The sequence below is a fragment of the Podarcis vaucheri genome (assembly GCF_965113315.1).
Source record: "Podarcis vaucheri genome assembly, chromosome: 1".
Taxonomy (NCBI): Eukaryota; Metazoa; Chordata; class Lepidosauria; order Squamata; family Lacertidae; genus Podarcis; species Podarcis vaucheri.
Genome location: NC_138759.1, coordinates 121,145,502 through 121,168,670, shown reverse-complemented (window position 1 = coordinate 121,168,670; position 23,169 = coordinate 121,145,502). Strand labels below are relative to the sequence as shown.

Below are 23,169 nucleotides of genomic sequence, written 5' to 3'. Positions count from 1 at the left end.
CTTTTATTAGATCCTTGGGGGTGAAGAAACATTTCACTATAGCTGGATTTAACTTGGACTCGGGTCCAGAAGATGGAGAATCTGTTCTAAAGCCCGATGACTGATTTGCAAAGTCCAAACCTACCACCATTCCAGCGAGCCATGCTCCTAAGTAAGTATTTGTAGGATGTCCACCTTAAATTGATTTCTAGGCAATAAATACTCGAGGTGGGAGGACAACTAACTGCTGAATAAATAGCTTTGGTGTCCCTTCTGTCTGCAGTGCAAACCAGTCTCGCAGTTCTTCAAATGTCAAATTAAGTCTACTCCAAACAGGAGTGTAAATGCCACCTTTTTAAAGGGTTCATGTAAAAGGAAGGCTGTGTCAAGTTCAGTAGATGCTGACTACACTTGCTGACAAGTACCTGAACTTTGCTTGGCTTGGACGTTGCATGGACCGCGGCAAGCAGAAACTAGGAATGGCACGCCAAATGGCTCCCGTTACTCCTTTGTTGGGCAAACAGGTGCTTTACAGCTTTTGCTCTCTTAAGGAAGGGGTGTTACCTCGCAGAGAGAAAGAGGATCCTCTGCCTGCCCAGTCATAGAATCATAGATGTTCTTCCGGGTCCCTTCCAACTCGTAAGTCCACTTTCCTGCAATGCAGGAACATACTGCTATGCCATACAAGGATTGAACCTTCAGCCTTGGTGTTATCAGCACCACGCTCTAGCCAACTGAGCTGTCCAGGTCACATCTATTCCTTTCAAACAGACTGCAGCATGTAATGAATAACAAACTCTTGTGTCTCAGCTGCAGAGATCATTCAGTGCCAACACTACCACTGGCTCCACAGAGGAGGAAAAGATAGGGCAGCTTGTCAATGTGTAACTTACCCTGTCTTCAACCAATGGGCCTGGTTACCATTGGCAGTCAGGAAGGCCCTCCAGATGGTTGGTTCCCCCTGGCAAAGCAGAAAAGACGCTCTGCTTTGCCAGCCTTGTTGGCTTCCTCCACAGCCAGTATAGAAGCCGATCCGGGTAGCAAACAGCACTTTTCTCCACTCCACTAGCCTGATATGTTTCTGTGCAAGTGCTGCCCCCACCATGGACCCAAAGGCACTCTGCTTGTGTGAAGATGATGCACTGGACTGGAGCTGCAGGATTTCCCTACAACAGAAAATAAAAATAAAAATTAAGGACTCATTTCCTTTGCTTCTGTCTGGTAAGGAGAAATGGAGAAAGATGCACTTGCAGCCTGCAGTTTTAAAAAATTTAAATTCTTATGACTAAAAGAAAGTTGTTATTAAAAAAAAATACAGGCTGGTAACCTCTGGAAGTTGAGTAACAAGTTCAGCTTTAACCTTATGGTCCAATAGGAGACTAGCTTACTAGAGGCCTAAGCCTCTGCATTTTTGCTTCAAAGTCCTTTGAGTTAAGGAGGGAGTTATGCTTGCACAGCCTAATGTCCTGCACAGCAGGGATTGGTTAAACTTTTTTTTTTACCACCCCCACGCTTCTGTTTTGAATTGCTTCTGAAAGCTAATCTGGAGGGAGGAAGTGCTGTCATTAGGTCTGTTGGACGCGGGTGGTGCTGTGGGTTAAACCACTGAGCCTAGGACTTGCCGATCAGAAGGTCGGCTGTTTGAATCCCTGCACTGTGGTGAGCTCCTGTTGCTCGGTCCCTGCTCCTGCCCACCTAGCAGTTCGAAAGCACCTCAGAGTGCAAGTAGATAAATAGGTACCGCTCTGGCGGAAAGGTAAACAGCGTTTCCATGCGCTGCTCTGGTTCGCCAGAAGCGGCTTAGTCACGCTGGCCACATAACCCAGAAGCTATACGCTGGCTCCCTTGGCCAATAAAGCGAGATGAGCGCCGCAACCCCAGAGTTGGCCACGACTGGACCCAATGGTCAGGGGTCCCTTTACCCTTTACAGGTGGCCTCAGGTCAGGAATAGGCCTATAAAGAATGATGCACAGTTATGCAAACAATGGGGAGAAAGTGTGTGTGTGTGTATTCATTGTCCCCTCATGTCCAAGTAGTGCTTTAAAAAAAAAATCCTTTCTCAAGGGAGACTTGTCACAAACATGGTGTTGCCATAGTCCCATTTTTTGAGGTAATCTGTGCAAAGCCACTATGCATCTCTGAAATGGCTGCCCAATGAAAAGGCCTTGCATTGCCTCTACCCTCAGCAGCGGCCAACGGTCCTAGGTGGCAGGAGTTGTGGGCAAGCGACTTCTCAAAGGTCCCAGGTCCCCCAACCTCGCATTGGGCTTCTGCGTATCTCTATAAATTAGCGTGCAATCGGTAAAGGGCCTGCCTTATCTCCTTGCTCCTCCATGCTGGCCCTTGAGCTGCGTGGAGTACCAGAAAGTCCTTCGGTCCTCTGGTCCTGGAGGCCAGGTGGTTTAACAGCTTGCCTCCTGTTAGGTACAGTCATAGTTTTGCCTGTGAGGCTTTGGAGTCTTTACCAAGCAGCCCATCATCTTTCTACACAGCATTTCAACCTGATCTTTTGCAAAGTAACAGGTTTGCGTATGTCCTGGAGACATGGTGCAAACATGCCCTTCTGGCGATCCTTTCCATTTTCATACACACTACATTATCAGGATTAATACATATGGATGCTATATGTCCAGAATTCCCTGGACATAGCCAGAATTTGTCCACCAAAAATGGCACCTGGGTGGCTAAAATTAGAAATGTTGATATTTTGACATTTTTTTTAAAAAGGAAAACTTTTTTGGGGGGGAGATTTTGCAAAAAAAAATAAATGCTCAACGACTTCGACACAACTTCACTTTCTGAAATATGGCAACCCTATTAATACACTTAAGCTGTTGAGCAGCCATGAAGTAGGTCAAAATATTTTCACTAATCTATTTGCTAAAGGCAGTTTTGCCACACTCATGGAGAATAAACTTTCTACAGATTTTCCCCTCCTACAGACACACAATTTAAGACATGCCACATGCTTCCTTTCAGATTATACATACGGTACATTCTGTGGAAGCCAGAAACAAATGTGTCGTACTTTTTTTTTGCAGAGGGGATTGGATTTACTTGGTAGAGATACAATCAGTGCTCTTAAAAGAAAAAGGGTACCTCCATTCACCACAAAATTGTTATAAGTCAGTGCCACACTTTTAACATTTGGAAAAACTGGATGCGATAATGTACCATTGAAACCTCCCTCAACGCTGCTAATATCTGCTATTTTCCTATATTCTTAAATCACTCCATACTAGTCTAAGCAGCATTCTGTTTGTAAGACAGGAGCAGCCTTCACCAAAGAAAACATATATTTAGTAAAACATACATTCTTAAAAACATACAGGTTTTAACATGAGCTCTGCAGTCTCTGCTACTTAAACACATTATCACAATTTAACCCCAAGGTAAGGTGTGGCTTAAACCAGAGAGCCTAGGACTTGCCGATCAGGCGGTTTGAATTCCCGCAACGGGGTGAGCTCCCGTTGCTCAGTCCCTGCTCCTGCCAACCTAGCACTTCGAAAGCACCTCAAAGTGCAAGTAGATAAATAGGTATCGTTCTGGCGGGAAGGTAAACGGCATTTCCGTGCACTGCTCTGGTTCGCCAGAAGCAGCTTAGTCATGCTGGCCACATGACCTGGAAACTGTACGCCGGCTCCCTCGGCCAATAAAGGAGATGAGCACTGCAACCCCAGAGTCGGTCACGACTGAACCTAATGGTCAGGGATCCTTTTATATTCTTAAAAACATACGGGTTTTAACATGAGCCCTGCGGTCTCTGCTACTTAAACACATTATCACAATTTAACCCCAAGGTAGGCTTTGCGGCCCTGTATAAACTATGCTAACTAAGCACTCGGTCTATTCCCCATCATTTAGTCGGCTTTCATTGGAGAAGCACTAAATTCCAGCCCACCTAGTAAAAGAAATCTGTGTAGTCGCCACTTAGCTTCAGGAGGTTTTGCAGGATTTTCTTCCATGCTTTCATATAGATTCAAGCTCTCTCTTTTTTTGGGGGGGTATTCAGTGATTAATGCCAAATTCTAGAGGTTTTTCATGCTCGCAGAAAAACACAGGACCTCGTACACGCAGCTCTCCTCACAAGAACCCAACCACCATTGCTTTGTGTCTCAGTCACTTGCTTAAAAAAATATGTTCCTGAATACCTTGGTTTACATGTTCATAATACAGTGGTGCCCCGCAAGACGAATGCCTTGCAAGATGGAAAACTCGCTAGACGAAAGAGTTTTCCGTTTTGGAGGTGCTTCGCAAAATGAATTTTCTATGGGCTTGCTTCGCAAGACGACAATGTCTTGCGAGTTCCTGCGGGGTTTTTTTCCTTCCCCCCCCTTTTTCTAAGCCGCTAAGCCACTTATCAGCTGATCCGATCAGCAGATAAGCCGCTAAAAGCCACTAATAGCGCTAATCCGCTAATCCGTCAATGGGCTTGCTTCGCAAGACGAAAAAACCGCTAGACAAAGAGAATCACAGAACGGATTCTTTTCGTCTTGCGAGGCACCACTGTACTGAGAATTTATATGAAAATTCTCAAGGGAGGCTGCATCTTTCTGGCACGTTGCATAACGCAGCTGTATAATTTTCACTTCAGATCTCATCAGGAGGCAAGTCACAGATTCAAATTGTCATTGGTGCTGAAAGATGCGCCTAGGGAAGCAGTGGGCACTGCAGCTTGCAAGCAAAAGGTGCTGTGGATCTGTTTGCAGGATACAACCATCTTGCTGGTGAGCTAGGGATGCTTTTCCTTCTAATCTTTGCCCCTTGTAGAAAGTTGGGAGAAGAGAAAGAGTAAAAAGTTATCACACCACTAGGTGGCGCTGCATAGTTTGCTTTGCAAGGAGACCTCCCTCTGCAAAGACTGGTGGTGTGCGGTTTTTCTCAGAAACCTGAGCTGTGTTTAAATCTGTATCAAATGAGGCTATGGAGAATAATGTATCAAGGATTTCTGAGGAAACTTAGGCCCGTCATCATTTTGAGAAGGAAAATAGTCGTTGTGTTTTGTTGAACGCAAGTGAACTCTGGCCTCTTTAGCCATTAACACCTGTAAGCATGTTAAGTTCAAAGATTGCTGCTGCATCGACAGGCAGTAAAAATATATGAATTTACTGCAAGGTGGCTGGGACTTGGAATCATAGAATTGGAAGGAACCCTGAGGAATATCTATACCAATGCCCTACAATGCAGGAATATGCAGCTGCCCCGTACGGGAATCGAACCTGCAACCTTGGCATCATCAGCACTACGCTCTAACCAACTAAGCCAGTGTTGGCCAAACTTGGCCCTCCAGCTGTTTTGGGACTACAACGCCCATCATCCCTAGCTTACAGGACCAGGGGTCAGGGATGATGGGAACTGTAGTCCTAAAACATTGGGAGGGCCAAGTTTGTCTATCCCCGAACTAAGCTATCCAGATACGTAGTCATGCCCATGTTTTGTTTTGTTTTTAATTAACACTGAGAGAGAGAGAGAGAGAGAGAGAAGAAGTTTGCATTTTTGCAATAGCCGATATTAAATTAACACGAGAGATATTTTCCTAATTCCAAAAGGAGTAAGTTCAGCTGTTTGCTGCCAGCTGTAATTTCTAAATAAGAACCACCTAATGAGTCTGGTCAGTAAATCCTCCTAGATGTGTTTGTCTCGACTGAATTTCTTTCCAGTCATTTTAGATGACCCTGCCATGGGCCAGGAGATTCCAGCTTTGCTGGATCAGCTTTTACATTTGTTACCTTTACTTGGATGGTGCAAAGTCTATGGGTACGCTTACACACTGTCCTTAAACATGCTGAACTAGACATAAGGCTGCCTTTGTTAGAAATTTATCCCAGAGTCTCAGGGTTAGGAGTTAAGGCCCCGAGCCCAGCAAAGTTAGTTGGAATAGTCTTTGTGCTTATTTGTTTTGGGCAATGCAAGGAAACCTCGCCATGACCCAATTTACCACTGTTTTGTTTCTCTAAAATGCAAGTACGTGATCCAACCAAACTAAAGCACTTCAGCTGCAACCCTACACTCACCTGGCAGCTGTTGTTGGCATCTGCCTGTCGCAAGAGACAATGGAGTGCACCTCTAGTGGTGAAGTCAAACCTCTGGAGAATCACAGCGCCTGCTGTGGCTGCAGAGACCGGTAACTTGTAACTGCTGCCTCCCATGTTGTTCTTGCTGCATTAGTAGCACTGAAGAGACCTCTCTGGAGAGCAAACCTGGGTAGTGTGTATGGAGGTCTTGGGCTGCCCAGATGACCAGACCCTCTTGGTCTTCAAAGGAAAGCAAATCAATACTTTTGACACCAAGCTTGGCTGCAGGAGTTGCTGGAAAGAGGCGTACAAGGCACCACCCAACAGTCTTAGGGACTCCACTCCAGATTTGTGTAGAGTCTACTCCTTAGCTTTTTCTTCTTTATTTATTTAAACTTGTATACCGCCCTTCACCCGAAAATCACAGGGTGGTGCACAACATAAACGTTTAGTTGTGTCCGACTCTTTGTGACCCCACGGACCAGAGCACACCAGGCACTCCTGTCTTCCACTGCCTCCCGCAGTTTGGTCAAACTCATGCTGGTAGCTTCGAGAACACTGTCCAACCATCTCATCCTCTGTCGTCCCCTTCTCCTTGTGCCCTCCATCTTTCCCAACATCAGGGTCTTTTCCAGGGAGTCTTCTCTTCTCATGAGGTGGCCAAAGTATTGGAGCCTCAGCTTCACGATCTGTCCTTCCAGTGAGCACTCAGGGCTGATTTCCTTCAGAATGGATAGGTCTGATCTTCTTGCAGTCCATGGGACTCTCAAGAGTCTCCTCCAGCACCAGAATTCAAAAGCATCAATTCTTCGGCGATCAGCCTTCTTTATGGTCCAGCTCTCACTTCCAACATAAACATACCAGATGAAAACTCAAAGTACTTAATAAAGCAAAAGCAAAATAAACCAACAACCTCCCCTCCTACAGACACATTTAAACAACTATAGAATATTCATCAGCCAAATGCCTGGCTGAAGAGAAACTTCTTCTGAATATTTGTGTTTCTATGCACCTCTTAACTATAACAAAATGAATATTACTACCTGTTCCAGAGATACGTGTGAGATCTCATAACTAAGAGCTGGCTGTTACTCACAATGGAGCGGGAAATTCTGTTACCACTCAAGTTACTTTTTAGCAGTACAGTGGTACCTCGGGTTAAGTACTTAATTCATTCCGGAGGTCCATTCTTAACCTGAAACTGTTCTTAACCTGAAGCACCACTTTAGCTAATGGGGCCTCCTGCTGCTGCTGTGCCGCCGGAGCACGATTTCTGTTCTCATCCTGAAGCAAAGTTCTTAATCTGAAGCACTATTTCTGGGTTAGCAGAGAGTGTAACCTGAAGCGTATGTAACCCGAGGTACCACTGTATTATGGTTGACTACTTGTTTTCAAAAACTGCATCCCACTGTCATTCCTTTGCTCTGTACAATTGATGGCAGATCTTGGCATAACTCTCTATCAGCATACAACTCACAACAGGCAACAGAGACTCTCCCACTTTTCCTGGATATTTAAAAAGGGTTCCAGCAGTAGAAACCCTTAGGCAATTTTTCCCCCAAATCAGCAAAACACAACCCTAATTTTGGTATCTCACGGTAGTGATTAGAGGTGGCGTGCAACTTTTGTAACATCAAAGGCTCCCCACCCCAATATTTTTTCCCAAAACCTTGGGCATCCTCTAAGATATAGTTACGAATTTTTTTTAAATGAATCCGGGGACACTCCCCCCCCTTTTTTTTTGAAGCTGAGTAGCAACAGGGAGTCAGTAGTGGGGATGGTGAGGCAAAAGACCCTGGGCCGAAGCACACATGCATATTGTACAAAGGTGCAAAGCCCTTCTTTCGCACCCTGTGAAACATCAATGCACAGAGATTTTGAAAAATGGGCAACTGTTTGCCACCTGCCCGTGACTCCCGAGCCTCCCCCAATCTCCTCCCCGCTTCCCCCTTTGTTTTGACTGAAGGGCTTTGCATCTTCCTGACAGAGAAACTGTTAAGTTGTGGGTGAACATATCAGATGACACAGCGATTCCTCAAACAGCTCTTGTTTATTCACAGGCCAGAACAGAACTGAACTGAAGGGTTCAGCCAGCTTATATAGAGCTCCAGGACAACGTAACTGTAACAACTTTCTGTAACTATCCAATCACTGAACGTCACTTTCAATCCCTTATTTGCATATGTGGACCTGAACTATCTACAGTATCCCCCTGCTGGCCCAGGGTGAGAACTTCAGTACATAACAGAAACCACTCGCCTTGCGCCCCTCCTGGGCAACGACCGCCCACCTGCAACTCCTGAGCTTCCTGAGGGGGGAGGAGATATGTCCCTGGTTCCCCTTCAGCAGTGGCGGCGGCAGCAAGCAGCGAGCAGTTCCTGAAGCCAGCCAGAACCAACTGCGCTACCAGGCTGGCTCTGGGCTGCTGAGGCTGCCGCTGCCACGTTTCCCAGGGACAGATTTGCAAATCTGGGGACTGTCCCCGGGAACAGGGGACGTCTGGTAACCCTACTCTAAGACTGATACCTACCTATTGTCTGGGGATGGTGCTGTTTTGGTTTCATGACAGCCGTCACTCAGAGAATAAGCTCACTACAGGTATATTGCGTGTCCTTTTCCTGAGAGGTACATCCCACCTTCTGCTTAGGAAGAGGTGGGCTTGATTTAAGGATAATCTGTGAGCTGCTGAGCAAGAGGCGCACCCTCTGATTACACATGAGAGTAGGGAAAGGGGGGTTGATATATACTCAGAGTCGCAAAGTGATTTCATGCTCTTTATTCAGCTCATAGTGGTGAGGAGGAATGAATGAAAGTCCCCTCACAGTATCTGCTTTATATACATTATTTACACAATGGGCTGCACATGATTGGCTAATTCCGGAATTCTGCTGTAAGCCAATCAGGTTGTGGATTCACTTCTATCTGGAGCAGGATTGGGTGGTTCCTGCCAACCAATCATACTGCTGCATTGTTCTAGGACCAATCAGACTGCTGCATTCTGAATCCTATTGTTCTAGGACCAATCAGACTGCTGCAATTTGGATCCTATTGTTCTAGGACCAATCAGACTGCTTCAGTCTGGATCCTATTCAACTCAGTACATAACAGGGGGAAGATAAAAGCAATTGAGGAAACAGCAATACAGTGGAACCTTGGTTGTCGAACGTAATCCGTCCCGGAAGACCGTTCGACTTCCAAAACATTCGACATCTGAGGTGCAAGGGGGCGTCTGCAATTTCCATTGGGAAAATTGAAAAACTTGGAGCAGAAGCCTTTTGACTTCCAGGGCGCGTTCAAAAACGGAAGCAATTACTTCCGGGTTTTCGGCGTTCGAAAACCGAAACATTTGGCTTCCAAGACGCTCGAAAACTGAAGTACCACTATATCTCTTTATATGTGCTGGAAGCTGCCCAGAGTGGCTGGGGCAACCCAGCCAAATGGGTGGGGTATAAATAATAACACAATCACTATTATTATCCTAATATTTTGCTCTTATAATTCTGCTCTGCCTCTCCCCACCCCTCCATTCCTGCCTCTGTGGTATTAGTAATGAATTAAGAATTGCCATTTGCCTTCCTAATGCAAAGTAACAAAACAGCTGTCCCCGTTTGATGGGCACCGATAAGATTTCTGAAGGGATTTAGAGACAGCTTGTTTAGCCGCCAGTGGAATGGCGCTAAGTGAGGCTCCTTAACAAATAGCTCTGGAGGTCTAGTGAGGGGGGAACCTCTACCTGCTGTCATTAATGGACTGTTTCCCTGGGATCTGTTGTCATGTGCGGCTGCTGAGCAAACAAATAATGGATTTAAAATGCCTCGCGCTCCATGATACAAAGGCTGAAAGCATAAAAGCCACTAATTAGAATAATTTGCCAGGTTTAACATGCTGCGGTATTTATATAAACAGACAATTGAAATCTCCCTCTTACCAAGAGGATTAGTTTCTAAATATTGGAGGCCTTTTCTTCCCTCAGCCCCCACCGCACAGAGCTTATTGTTAAGATTTTAAAAACTTACCTCGTAGGGTAGAAAGTCCCGCTCTATAAATCCAAATGATAGAGAGAGCAGTTCTGGAAATGTTGTGCATATAGGGGAATCACAGAGGAGTCAACAGTGTCCTCTAGCAAGCAAATCCCTCCATCTGACAACGCTTGTTGCTTGAAAGAGGTAGTCATTTGCATTTACGGCTGAACAATCCGAATAAATTTCTAGGTGCCCCACAGCTGGACTGAGAACTGAGCCTCAAGTTATTTATGTTTTAGTAACCTCCATGTTAGACTACTGTAATGCGTTATTTGTGGGGCTGCCATGGTAACTGACATTAGTTTTAAAACTAGCACTGCTAACTGGGACCAGGGGATGGGAGTACAATGGTATCTTGGTTCTCAAACTTAATCTGTTCCGGAAGTCCATTCCAAAAGCAAAGCATTCCAAAAAACCAAGGCGCGCTTTCCCATAGAAAGTAATGCAAAACGGATTAATCCGTTCCAGACTTTTAAAAACAACCCCCTAAAACAGCAATTTAACATTAATTTTACTATCTAACAAGACCATTGATCCATAACATGAAAGCAATAAACCATGTATTGCAGCCACACAATCAATCAATCAATCAATCAGTAGCTGAACTGGGTTCCACATGGTCACAAAAACAAAACAAAAAGAGCCGCAAAAAGAAAAACACAAAATAAATAGCAAAAACACAAAGACTTCAGTGTAACACTCAAATCAAAAGCATAACACGCAAAACGGAGCACATTCGACCTTCGGAAAAAGTTTGCAAACCGGAACACTTACTTGCGGATTTGCAGTGTTTGGGTTCCAAGTTATTTGAGTACCAAGGCATTTGAGAGCCAAGGTACCACTGTATATATTGTCAGTGCTTCATTCAACAGCGGCACTGTTGCCTGGTCCATTTCTAGGTACGCTTCAAGGCCAAAGTAAACATACTCTTCGTTTTCACTGCTTATTAAAAAATGAAACAGCCAGCACAGCAGGATGGGGTGAGCATTATTGGAATTGTGGCTTGTGGGAAGGTTAATCCTTTGCCTCTGTTGTGGTCTGAATCATAAAAAGTGCTTTTATAAATACAGTGGTACCTCATGTTAGAGACGCTTCAGGTTACAGACTCTCCTAACCCAGAAATAGTACCTCAGGTTAAGAACTTTGCTTCAGGATAAGAACAGAAATTGCGCGGCGGCGGTGCAGCGGCAGTGGGAGGCCCCATTAGCTAAAGTGGTACCTCAGGTTAAGAACAGTTTCAGGTTAAGAACTCAGTTCTGTCACCTTTCTATGCGAACAAAGGCCTCCCAAATGCAATTTAAAACTCCTTTGGGAAGAAGGGCAAAGTAGACATATCATACATCTATAATATTAATGCTAATACTAATAAAGAATAATGCCAAAGGACTGGACAGACTTCTGGCTTGTCAGATCTACTGAGCTTTTAAGAAACAGGTGTCCCATTCCAAGCTACACAGCAAAGGCAACATCTAGTTTTGTCTCTGAAAAGTGCTAATGCTTACTTAAGAAGCCCTTTGTGGCCTGAGACCTGGTTGGCTGACGGATTGATTTCCCTCCACATCAGTCTAACCCTCCAACAAGATACCTTCTGAAAGTCTCCTGCAAGTACACCTCAGGTGAGCTACAACAGGGGGCACATGTCTTTCTTCTTCTTCTTCTTCTTCTTCTTCTTCTTCTTCTTCTTCTTCTTCTTCTTCTTCTTCTTCTTCATCTCCTCCTCCTCCTCCTCCTCCTCCTCCTCCTCCTTTAGCGATCACTCGTAGCGGAGTACGATTGTCTTCCATAAACACGGTTTTAACAATGAGTCCGTAAGTGACTGTGGAGGCCAATTCTGGATCCGTAAACATTTGCACCCCACTGATTTAAGCCGGATACTTAAAAAGCATACCAATTTATCTGACGGGCTGGTTAGGCAAAAATGGCCTTTGCTTACAGTTTGCAGAGATTATTCTGCACCAAGGCATTTGTAACCTCGGTTGTCGAACGTAATCCGTTCCGGAAGACCGTTCCGACTTCTGATACGTTTGACAACCGAGATTGCAAGAGCTTCTTCCACTCCATCAGAAGCAGCACCTGATGTTCAGGTTCCGAAAAACATTCGAAATCTGGAGCATTGACTTCTGGGTTTTCAGAGTTCGGGAGCCGAAATGTACGATAACAGAGGCGTTTGGGAACCGAAGTTTGACTGTATTTGGAAGCCAAGTGACTAACCATGCAATCCTTCATGCATCAGCCACACTGAGTTACCTACACCCAGGTAAGTGTGCATAGGATTGCAGCCTAAATGCCACAGAAGGAACAGAGAACCTGTTATGCAAGGCTTCCCTAACATGGTGTCCTCCAGACTACAACTCCCATCAGCCCCTTTGTAGGAATGAATTTAGCTACAGTAGGAGAGAATATATTGTCTAGTTATTATCCTTCCTTGCCCATGTTCGGCAGCTTAAATTTGGAAGCTAAGACAAGGTTAAGGGACGCGGGTGGCGCTGTGGGTTAAACCACAGAGCCTAGGACTTGCCGATCAGAAGGTCAGCAGTTCGAATCCCCGTGACGGGGTGAGCTCCCGTTGCTCAGTCTCAGCTCCTGCCCACCTAGTAGTTCGAAAGCACATCAAAGTGCAAGTAGATAAATAGGTACCGCTCTGGCGGGAAGGTAAACTGCGTTTCCGTGTGCTGCTCTGGTTCGTCAGAAGCGGCTTAGTCATGCTGGCCACATGACCCGGAAGCTGTCTGCGGACAAACGCTGCCTCCTTCGGCCAATAAAGTGAGATGAGCGCCGCAACCCCAGAGTCGGTCACGACAGGACCTAATGGTCAGGGGTCCCTTTACCTTTACTAAGACAAGGTTGTTTTAACCTTCTAGAAACAATAATCCAGGATTTGTTTGAGGCAGACTGGATTTTCCCTGGTACTGCAACTTAAAATGACATTGTTTTGTGAATAAATAAAAGTAGTATTTACTTACATAACGGGATTTGTAGTCCAAAACAACATTTGGAGGGCACCAGGTTAGGAAAGACCGAGTTATGCAATGCTCTTCTACACAGAAACCATTATAACCTGAAATATATTCAAGATGAATTTTTGATATAGCCTTCGTCTTATCCCTAAGAAAGCATTCATTACATAACGGAAAACAGCAGAACAATGGGCATTGTATCAGAACATCCCCATCATTAACTCTCCCTGTGCAACTATGTTATTTCTTTTTTAAAAAATTACTTTTCTTTTGTCTTATCAATTATGTGCAGCACAATATTTAATATTATTAATAATAAAACATTCAACAAGCATGCTCAGTAATTAATTGGAAGAGCTTAGGAATAAAATTAATTGTGCAATTAATGTATGCCAAGCTGAATGTTTTGCATAAATTAATGGCACAATTAATTTTTCCCTACCCTTATCCAATTAATTACTACTGTGTACTCACTGAAGGGTTTGTTATTAATTTTATTAAGTATTGTGTGGCTCCTAACTGGTGACATAAAAGGGAAGCCGCTATTGTCCCGTAGAACAACATATCCTGCAGAACCACTTACTATCACCTATTATGTTTTGTCAATAATGGCAACAGAAATTAACTTTTTGAAATGCAATTGCCTTTAAATGCAGCTGCTTGGCCCAGCCTATTTTTCATTTAACTATAGAGAACGAGTCATCATTCTCTATTATTTCATCTATTATTTCACTATATTAAAATGTTTTTATTTATGCAAATTAAGGAGTTTAATGGCTTTAGAGACCCACGGTCCCCAACACGAAAGGATGGGTGAAATGTTTTGCTTTCGTTGTAGCCCAGTTACAAGAGGGCAGATGCTTGGAAGAGGGGTAGGGGCCAGATTTGCATACTACCAGACAAGCCAATCTAGGCATTTGTGTGGGACCATTGTTATACAAGCTCGAAAGATAATTCGATAAAGATAATGTTACAGGGAGGGATGCGGGTGGTGCTGTGGGTTAAACCACAGAGCCTAGGACTTGCCGATCAGAAGGTTGGCGGTTTGAATCCCTGCGACGGGGTGAGCTCCCATTGCTTGGTCCCTGCTCCTGCCAACCTAGCAGTTCGAAAGCATGTCAAAGTGCATGTAGATAAATAGGTACCACTCCAGCGGGACGGTAAATGGCATTTCTGTGCACTGCTCTGGTTCGCCACATGACCCGGAAGCTGTACGCCGGTTCCCTCGGCCAATAAAGTGAGATGTGCGCCGCAACCCCAGAGTTGGTCACGACTGGACCTGATGGTCAGGGGTCCCTTTACCTTTACCTTTAATATTACAGGACCATAGACTTACTTAGGGTGGTGCTGAGGTTGGGACTGCATAAGTGCATCTGTGCAGTCAATATTGCCTGCAATGGTTGATATTTCGTCAACAAGAGATGATGATACAGGAACCTTTTTCTGTATTTGAAATATGATGCCTATCAGAGTTCAGAAAGGAGTGTGATAGGAATGTTATGGTCTTAGATATATAGTAATGTTCATAACCACACGTACATAGATCAGCACAGGAAGACCGACCTGAAGCCATTTTGATTCCTAAACTGAGCAAATATTTTATCTGCAAGGTCAAAATGGAAAAGCCTCCCCATTGTCTTCTCCTTCACAAATCCTGTCTTAAGGGTATGTCTGTGTTTGAATAGGGTTCCAGTAGTAGATAGGTAGCCGTGTTGGTCTGCCATAGTCAAAATAAAAAAAATTCCTTCCAGTAGCACCTTAAAGACCAACTAAGTTAGTTCTTGGTATGAGCTTTCGTGTGCATGCACACTTCTTCAGATACACTGAAACAGAAGGGGTGTTACTCAGAAGGGTGGTGGGAAACACTGGACTAAACCATTTCTTACCTCCTCACCCCTTGCCTTTTCCTGTAAGACCTATTACAGTCGTTAAGAGTCGTCAACTGGCTCTCCCAGCTATCTGCCTATCTCCCATTCCCACCACCCTTCTGAGTAACACCCCTCCCCACCTTCTCACTATATAGAAGGATCTGGCAACTTCTGTTTCAGTGTATCTGAAGAAGTGTGCATGCACACAAAAGCTCATACCAAGAACTAACTTAGTTGGTCTTTAAGGTGCTACTGGAAGGAATTTTTTTTTTTTTTTTTTTTGAATAGGGTGTGAGCCTGTGAACTGACCCAGGAACTAAGCATTTATCACTACAAAAGAACGGCCAGGCTCCCAGGCAATCCAATCAAGTAACCTGCCAGACAGGAGATAAACAACGACAGGAGAAAAGCAACATTCAAATTTTCTGTTTTAGACCGCCTTTTTTGTGATGTAGGTATGATGTATCTGAGGGGTGGTCTTAGGTTACACCCCTTCTGTGATGTATGTATGATGTTTCTGGGGGTGGTCTTGATCTACAGGGTGGCAATTTCAAAAGTCTTTATAAGGCCTTGCACACCATTTTTCTGGGTCCTCCTTTCCTGCGTGTGAGGGGAGCACCTTGTTGCAACAGATCAAGATAGATCAAGCTTACTAGCTGCTTTGCTTCTCAATATTCTCTGGTTGGCCTCTGTTATTTTCTCCTACCAATAGGGAACCTATGTAAGGACTCTATATGGGCTCTTGGATACCCCATAAAGGAAAAGGGCCGTTTTTGTTTACAACAGGAGCAACCAGCGAGAGGGGCAGAGAAACAACTTGAAGCCCACTTTTGCAGTTTGGAAAGAGAGTTTGGATTGGCAGAAGCAGAAGCATATTGTGCTGGCAGAGGATGGGGGACACATTCTGGGAATCTGATGCAGCTCTTGCAGATTTGCAGGGTCCTTTAGCCATGCCTATTTGCTCCTGGTATGCACTGCTTGGTTATTTGTAACTGAGAGAGAGATTACAAAGACACCCAACGACATCTCCAGTGCAACTGGAGCTAAACCCCTTTAGCTCCTGGACTTCCCTGTGTAATAATACGTACTGAACCCCAAATGGCTCCCAGTGGAGTACAGGGTCAGGTTTAAGGTGCTGGTTTTGAACTTTAAAGCCCTATGCGGCCTAGGACCCACGGACCTACGGGACTGCCTCTACTGGTATACCCTGCAGAGGACCTTAAGGTCCACAAATGACAGCACTTTGGAGGTCCCAAGTCGCAAGGTGGTTAGATTGGTCTCATTTAAGGCCAGGGCCTTTTCAGTACTGTCCCCGACTTGGTGGAACGCTCTGTCACAAGAGACTAGGGCCCTGCGGGACTTGACATCTTTCCGCAGGGCCTGCAAGACAGACCTGTTCCACCTGGCGTTTGGCTTGGACTCAGTTTGACCCTTACGTTTCCCTCCCCTTACGGTTTTGACCTATGGGCTACTTTTAAAATGAGGCTGCATTTAAAATTTCATTTTAACCTGTATTTTAAATTGCTTTATTATTCTTTTTTTCTATTATGTTTTTATTGTAATTTTATTGGTGTTAGCTGCCCTGAGCCCGGCTTTGGCCAGGGAGGGTGGGGTATAAATAAAATTTATTATTACAGTGGTACCTTGGGTTACATACGCTTCAGGTTACAGACCCCGCTAACCCAGAAATAGTACTTCAGGTTAAGAACTTTGCTTCAGGATGAGAACAGAAATCGTGCTCCGGCGGTGTGGCGGCAGCAGGAGGCCCCATTAGCTAAAGTGGTGCTTCAGGTTAAGAACAGTTTCAGGTTAAGAACGGAGCTCCGGAACGAATTAAGTACTTAACCCGAGGTACCACTGTATTGTTAATTGAAGACAACCTGCTCCTTGTGTGAGCCTTCCATGTGGAATCAGAGAATGGTAGAGTTGGAAGGGACCACGATGGTCGTCAGACCTCACGAAAATGCAGGAAATGCCACAGTGCATCTGCAGTAGCACAACCGGACGCCCTCATCTGCCCCAGCTGCAACTAAACATGTCTGTACAGCCACAACAGGAGCCGCAGCCTTCCAACAATCTGACCCCACCCCGCAAAGACACACTTCTCCATTGTCTCCTGAGACAAACAGGTGCCAACAAAAAAACGTCCCACCATCAGACTGCTAAAGATTATTTCACCACAGGCTCTAACCGAGCATGAAGGAGGCATCTCTGAAGATGAGTTGGCAGGGCTTCCTCCATGACATCATGAGTTTCCCATGCGTGTACCTACTTAAACATGTTTTGTTCAATCGCCTGAATCAACCAGTGGCTTGGATCTTTTCCCAAAGCTGCGTTATGTCAGAAGGTTTGCCAGGTCTCTTAACTGCCCTCCAGCTGCAGGGTTGCGAAATTATTATGCAGAACGTACCCAACAGGAACACCAAACAGACAGGCCTCTTCTGCACTAAACAGTTTGAGGATTATTTCAAAACCTACGGTCGGGCTTCATAGGAGCAACCAAACTGTCCTGAAACCCTGGCTTACCTGGTGGCAAGTCAGTAGGCCAAGTCCCCAGTCCAGGGTCAAGCCACGGATCCAAAGTCTAGTCCCGCAGAGATCCTACAAGCTGAGGCCCATCAACATCAGCAGTTGAGGAGACACAGCCCCTCAGCTCTGCTTCCCTGTTGGACTTTGCAGGCTGATTGCAACACCTAGGCCTGATGAGGCAAGTGACCCTCACCTGCTCCAAGTCTACTCCAGCTGAGGAATCACACCCCTCCTCCCAGAGATAGCGAGCCCCACCTGGCCAGCTAGGGAGCTCTTGCCTGCTTCAGCCTCCTAGAATATCCCTCTCACTGTTCCCTACACCTCAGAGCCTGCTGTGTTTGTGGAAATCCACAGGATCCTCTGGTTCCTGTGCACTGAACCCCATCCCCTTGCCATCCTCTGTCTCCCTGGGAGTACTTCCTACAGCAGGCACCCCCAAACTCGGCCCTCCAGCTGTTTTGGGACTACAGTTCCCATCACCCCTGACCACTGATCCTATTAGCTAGGGATGATGGGAGTTGTAGTCCCCAAACAGCTGGAGGGCCAAGTTTGGGGATGCCTGTCCTACACCAACCTCTCCTTCCCCATCCCCAGCTTGCCCCAGTGTGTCCCAATTCCAGCTACACTCCTCACTGGGATACTCTTCGTCCTCCCCGTTGTCCTGACAAAAGCTAGCAAGCTCTTGAGACCACAGAACTCTTCATGTGGCCGGATGACAAGATGAGGGTAGGATAGGGGGAGAGATAAAGTGAAGGGGAGATCAGATTTGGTGTTGAAAACAGAAATCGTACGATGCAGTCTCGATTAGATGAGGCCAGAAGTAAGGAACTCAAATAATTCCTGACCATTGGGCATGTGGGCAAGAGCTGATGGAAGCTGAGGTCCAACGACATCTAGAGAGCATCATGTTGGCTATCGCTCAACTAGGTGAGGCAGATCTTAAAGGTAAAGGTAAAGGGGCCCCTGACCATTAGGTCCAGTCGCAGCCGACTCTGGGGTTGCGGCACTCATCTCGCTTTATTGGCCGAGGGAGCTGGCATACAGCTTCCTGGTCATGTGGCCAGCATGACTAAGCCGCTTCTGGCGAACCAGAGCAGCGCACGGAAACGCCATTTACCTTCCCACCAGAGCGGTACCTACGGTATTTATCTACTTGCACTTCGTGCTTTCGAACTGCTAGGTTGGCAGGAGCAGGGACCGAGCAACGGGAGCTCACCTCGTCACGGGGATTCGAACCGCTGATCTTCTGATCGGCAAGCCCTAGGCTCAGTGGTTTAACCCACAGCGCCACCCGTGTCCTGAGGCAGATCTTAGGTTGCCCCTAATCCTGCAGCCATAATACACTTATTTTTTCTATAAAAGTAAAAAATGCAACCAATTCCATCCAGCTGTAAACAAAGCTCACAGGTTGTTTATTAGGCAAAGAACAAAAATCCAGTGAAATATGGTCGTTTTTATATGAACCAAGCTAGAGCTTAACAGAAACATCACTATTGGGGGCATGTGGTGGTGGTGGGAATGATTTTTTAGCAGCAAACATGCATGCCATAGTCCAGATGAAAATACAAATCCTAGATCATGCACTAAGTAGAAATTCAATAGAGCTCAAATCTAGCGGCATTGCTTAGTGGTTGGAAGGCACAGAAAGTAGCACCCCATTTTGGGGGGGATAGAAAAAGCTTCCCCAGTTTGAGTCTCTCTCTCTCGTAATGTGAATACAGTGGTACCTCGGGTTACATACGCTTCAGGTTACATACGCTTCAGGTTACACACGCCGCAAACCCAGAAGTAGTGCTTCAGGTTAAGAACTTTGCTTCAGGATGAGAACAGAAATTGTGTGGTGGCGGCGCGGCAGAAGCGGGAGGCCCCATTAGCTAAAGTGGTACCTCAAGTCCAGAACAGTTTCAGGTTAAGAACGGACCTCCAGAATGAATTAAGTTCTTAACCAGAGGTACCACTGTACAGTCTTCTCCAAGACCCACAGAAAGCAGAGGAAGCCGATAGGACAGGTACTCCAAAATAAGCCCATTTTCTGAATCGTTTGATGTACAAATCAGGTAAATAATAATAATAATGCTTTCTTCTTCATAGCCACAAATGGGATGATTGCCACACCCTGGAGAGACAGTTTACAGTCAGAAAACAGTTGAATGAATATATTATTGCATGTTTACAAGCACAGACCTGCAAACATTTTAACAGAATTTATTATTTTGTCTTTACATTGCGTATGTTCTGTTCCCACTGAACCAAACTCCCACAAATTTAGGGCAATCGAGACTTGGAAGCGTTGTATAAAGCTAATCAATGTTATTATCTAACATCTCTCTGTTTAGATAGTTCACATAGAAGGTGGATACAGAAGGAGAATAAATTGACAGGAGGACTCCTATTGTGCTAAGTAAGACATCTGCTACACTGCAAATGCAGAAAATGACAGAGAACCGATTTACAAACACGTTGGTGAAATGCTGGAAGCATAGGAGTCCAACTGCAACCAATTCTAGGCAATATCATTTGGATCGCTGAAGAATTGATGCTTTTGAATTATGGTGTTGGAGGAGACTCTTGAGAGTCCCATGGACTGCAAGAAGGTCAAACCTATCCATTCTGAAGGAAATCAGCCCTGAGTGCTCACTGGAAGGACAGATCGTGAAGGTGAGGCTCCAATACTTTGGCCACCTCATGAGAAGAGAAGACTCCCTGGAAAAGACCCTGATGTGAGGGCACAAGGAAAAGGGGATGACAGAGGACGAGATTTTTTGATAGTGTTCTCGAAGCTACCAGCATGAGTTTGACCAAACTGTGGGAGGCAGTGGAAGACAGGAGTGCCTGGCGTGTTCTGGTCCATGGGGTCACAAAGAGTCGGACACGACTAAATGACTAAACAACAACAACAAAGAAGCAGGCATGCGACCTTTTTGTGCATCCTAAAATAGTGATCAAGCCCACAAAACAGTGGACCCCTTTTGGATCACATTTTTTTTTGCTGAAATCAAAGGGTATGTTTTCCAAACTGTATACTGTATTACTGGACAACAGTTTGGGGTGTGCCTGTTCTTAAATGGTAAGGGAGTGTGATTGGGAACAGGAGTTATTGGGGTATATAAACTGAGGAAGTTGACCCAGTTAATTTGTGGAATAAATCAGTTGTATAAACAGCATCAACCCCGGTCAAATAATCTATGCTAAAGATAGCACATATACCACATGGTTGTATTTAATGAGTTCCAGTGCTATACTGGAGAACTTGGTACCTGTCACCATATGTGGTGGTCCTGCCCATGGGCTCACCATTTCTGGAATTGTGCATTTGGTGAAAACTAGGTTATATTGGGACGCGGGTGGCGCTGTGGGTTAAACCACAGAGCCTAGGACTTGCCGATCAGCAGGTCGGTGGTTCGAATCCCTGCGATGGGGTGAGCTCCCGTTGCTCAGTCCCTGCTCCTGCCAACCTAGCAGTTCAAAAGCACATCAGAGTGCAAGTAGATAAATAGGTACCACTCCAGCGGGAAGGTAAACGGCATTTCCGTGTGCTGCTCTGGTTTCGCCAGAAGCAGCTTAGTCATGCTGGCCACATGACCTGGAAGCTGTACGCCAGCTCCCTCGGCCAATAAAGCGAGATGAGCGCTGCAACCCCAGAGTTGGTCACAACTGGACCTAATGGTCAGGGGTCCCTTTACCTTTACCTTAGGAGGTTATATAGCAGTCTGTGGACAAAAACCCACAGCTAGCCTTGATGGACCTCAACTCAACCCCAAACTCAGAAACAGATAGCAAAGCTTTTTGCTGATGACAGTTGGAATAAAAATGACTGAAGGAACTGACGAGGGAAACTCTGGAATATTGGTGCCACCAAGTATGGCACCTAGCATTTAACAGAGAGATTAATGCAAAACTAAGGGCTCTAAAGGGATTCTCAGAACCAGATAAAAGTTGCTAAAGTGTGGTCGGATGTTATTAGTTTTGCTAACATAAAAAGATGGCAACAGAGATTCCCCAATCACATTAGGCAAGGATCTGGAAATCATCAAATTCCACTTACCCTGATATGTATTGTTCTTGCCATGTAAATTAATTAATGTAAACTGCCCTTTTGACAAGCTATCAGGTTTTTGTTGTTATTATTAACACCTTGATTATATGTCTGCTCAAGGTGATTGGATTAATGTTGAAGTGGGATCAGTTTGATTTTTCCTTACTTGGTTTTATTTCTTATATCTGTACAGTTACCTGTTTGGAAATATAAAGTTAAAATTAACCACAAAAGGAGACAAAAGGACAAACTATGCAATGTGTATCATGTCTAGTTTGGCTCCCATTGGGCATCACATTAAAAATAAGCGACCAATTGAAATTCAAGATATTTGATTAACCCAAGTCACTAAGTCGCTTCAGACACAGTTAACATCAGTGGAATCACATAAATTTTCTATAGAAGTTGATCATTCTGTCTAGGTGAGTTAAATTTCTATACCACACTTCATCTGCGGAATATGAAAATCATGCCTTTGAAGCCAAAAGTTTTCCCCGCTCATACCAGGCACACAGTGGTTGACTGCAATTTTCCACCGATCTGGAAAAGGTACTCTGCAGATGTTCAGGGACACAGTTCTTTCCAGCCAGCTATAGGTTGCTGAAAAATAAGTGGTCTTATCTGAAAAGTATTTTATGGTTTTTTTGGTTTAGTAAACCACAGCTTTGACATCCATTTCACTATCATCTTTCCCAAAGACAAATTCTACCGGAGGTTCTCATTTCCAATTATGTTAAAGACAACTTTAATTACAAACAGAAGCCTGCTGAGTGGGAAAGCATTAGTTTAAAAAGGCATCATTTCAGTATTAAATTTGTTAAGCGTTTAATTAATCAGAGATTTCACTGCCAATTCTACTGATTAATTGAGCTGCCACTCAAGCTGCTGATTGTTCCAATTATGAAGCCTGTTTTACTTAAGAAAGTTGATGTTAATACAATTAAATAGACGAGTACAATGCTTGGTACTGTGATACCTTTATAGTATGCAGCCATCACCTTTATGGATCAATACCCCATACCTGATGAGCCACAACTTGATGTCTGCAACCTTGCAAGTTATTCTGACAATTCCCAGGTCCCATGCTTGCATAATATAATTCTTAAACTTTTTTTAAAAAAAGAGGTCCCCATCACTTTAAAAAAAAAACCAGCAACCACTTATATAGAAGGCTCTGAACACATAACACTTGACAAGAAGCTGATCATTCTCACTCACAAACTTATAGAGCAAGCAGAAACACAGATACTCTGTCCAGGCATTTTTCAGTTAGCAGAATACTGGACTTGCATACTGAACAAATTCAGTAGTCCCAGCGAGTCTTTGAAGTTCAGCTCATTATACAATTCACCATCAATAGCCTTTGGAGAAGAAGGCAACCACAATTCCATCAATGCTGCTGGAATTGTGTTTTGTGGCAAACAAAAAAAGCACCCCCTCTCTCTTTCCTCCTCACCCCTGAAGATCCTACTGTTTCTTGAACTCTTTGTTAGCTGCCCTGAGAACTCATTTCATGGGGCAGCTATAAAATAAATAAATAAAGTAAGAAAACATCTTGCCTGGTGAGGTCCGAGGAGTTCAAAAGCTTCTTCACGACATTCTGACACTGTAATTCAAATAAATGTATTGGGATATTGTTCCTCGGGGCTTTTTGTTCCCCCCTATTGACCAACACACGGGTGGCACTGTGGGTTAAACCACTGAGCCTCTTGGGCTTGCCAATCAGAAGGTCAGCGGTTTGAATCCCCGCGACGGGGTGAGTT

At 44.8% G+C, this 23,169-nt stretch overlaps 1 long non-coding RNA gene across 1 annotated transcript; it reads right to left on the bottom strand.

Moving 5' to 3' along the window:
- Positions 1-135: 135 nt before the first annotated feature.
- LOC309525515 lies at positions 136-17,507 on the bottom strand. Its single transcript, XR_014216370.1, has 3 exons — positions 17,368-17,507; positions 12,980-13,074; positions 136-1,145 (listed from the first exon to the last, which is right to left on the bottom strand). It is a non-coding gene; the product is annotated as an uncharacterized lncRNA (long non-coding RNA).
- Between the last annotated feature and the right edge of the window lie 5,662 nt (positions 17,508-23,169).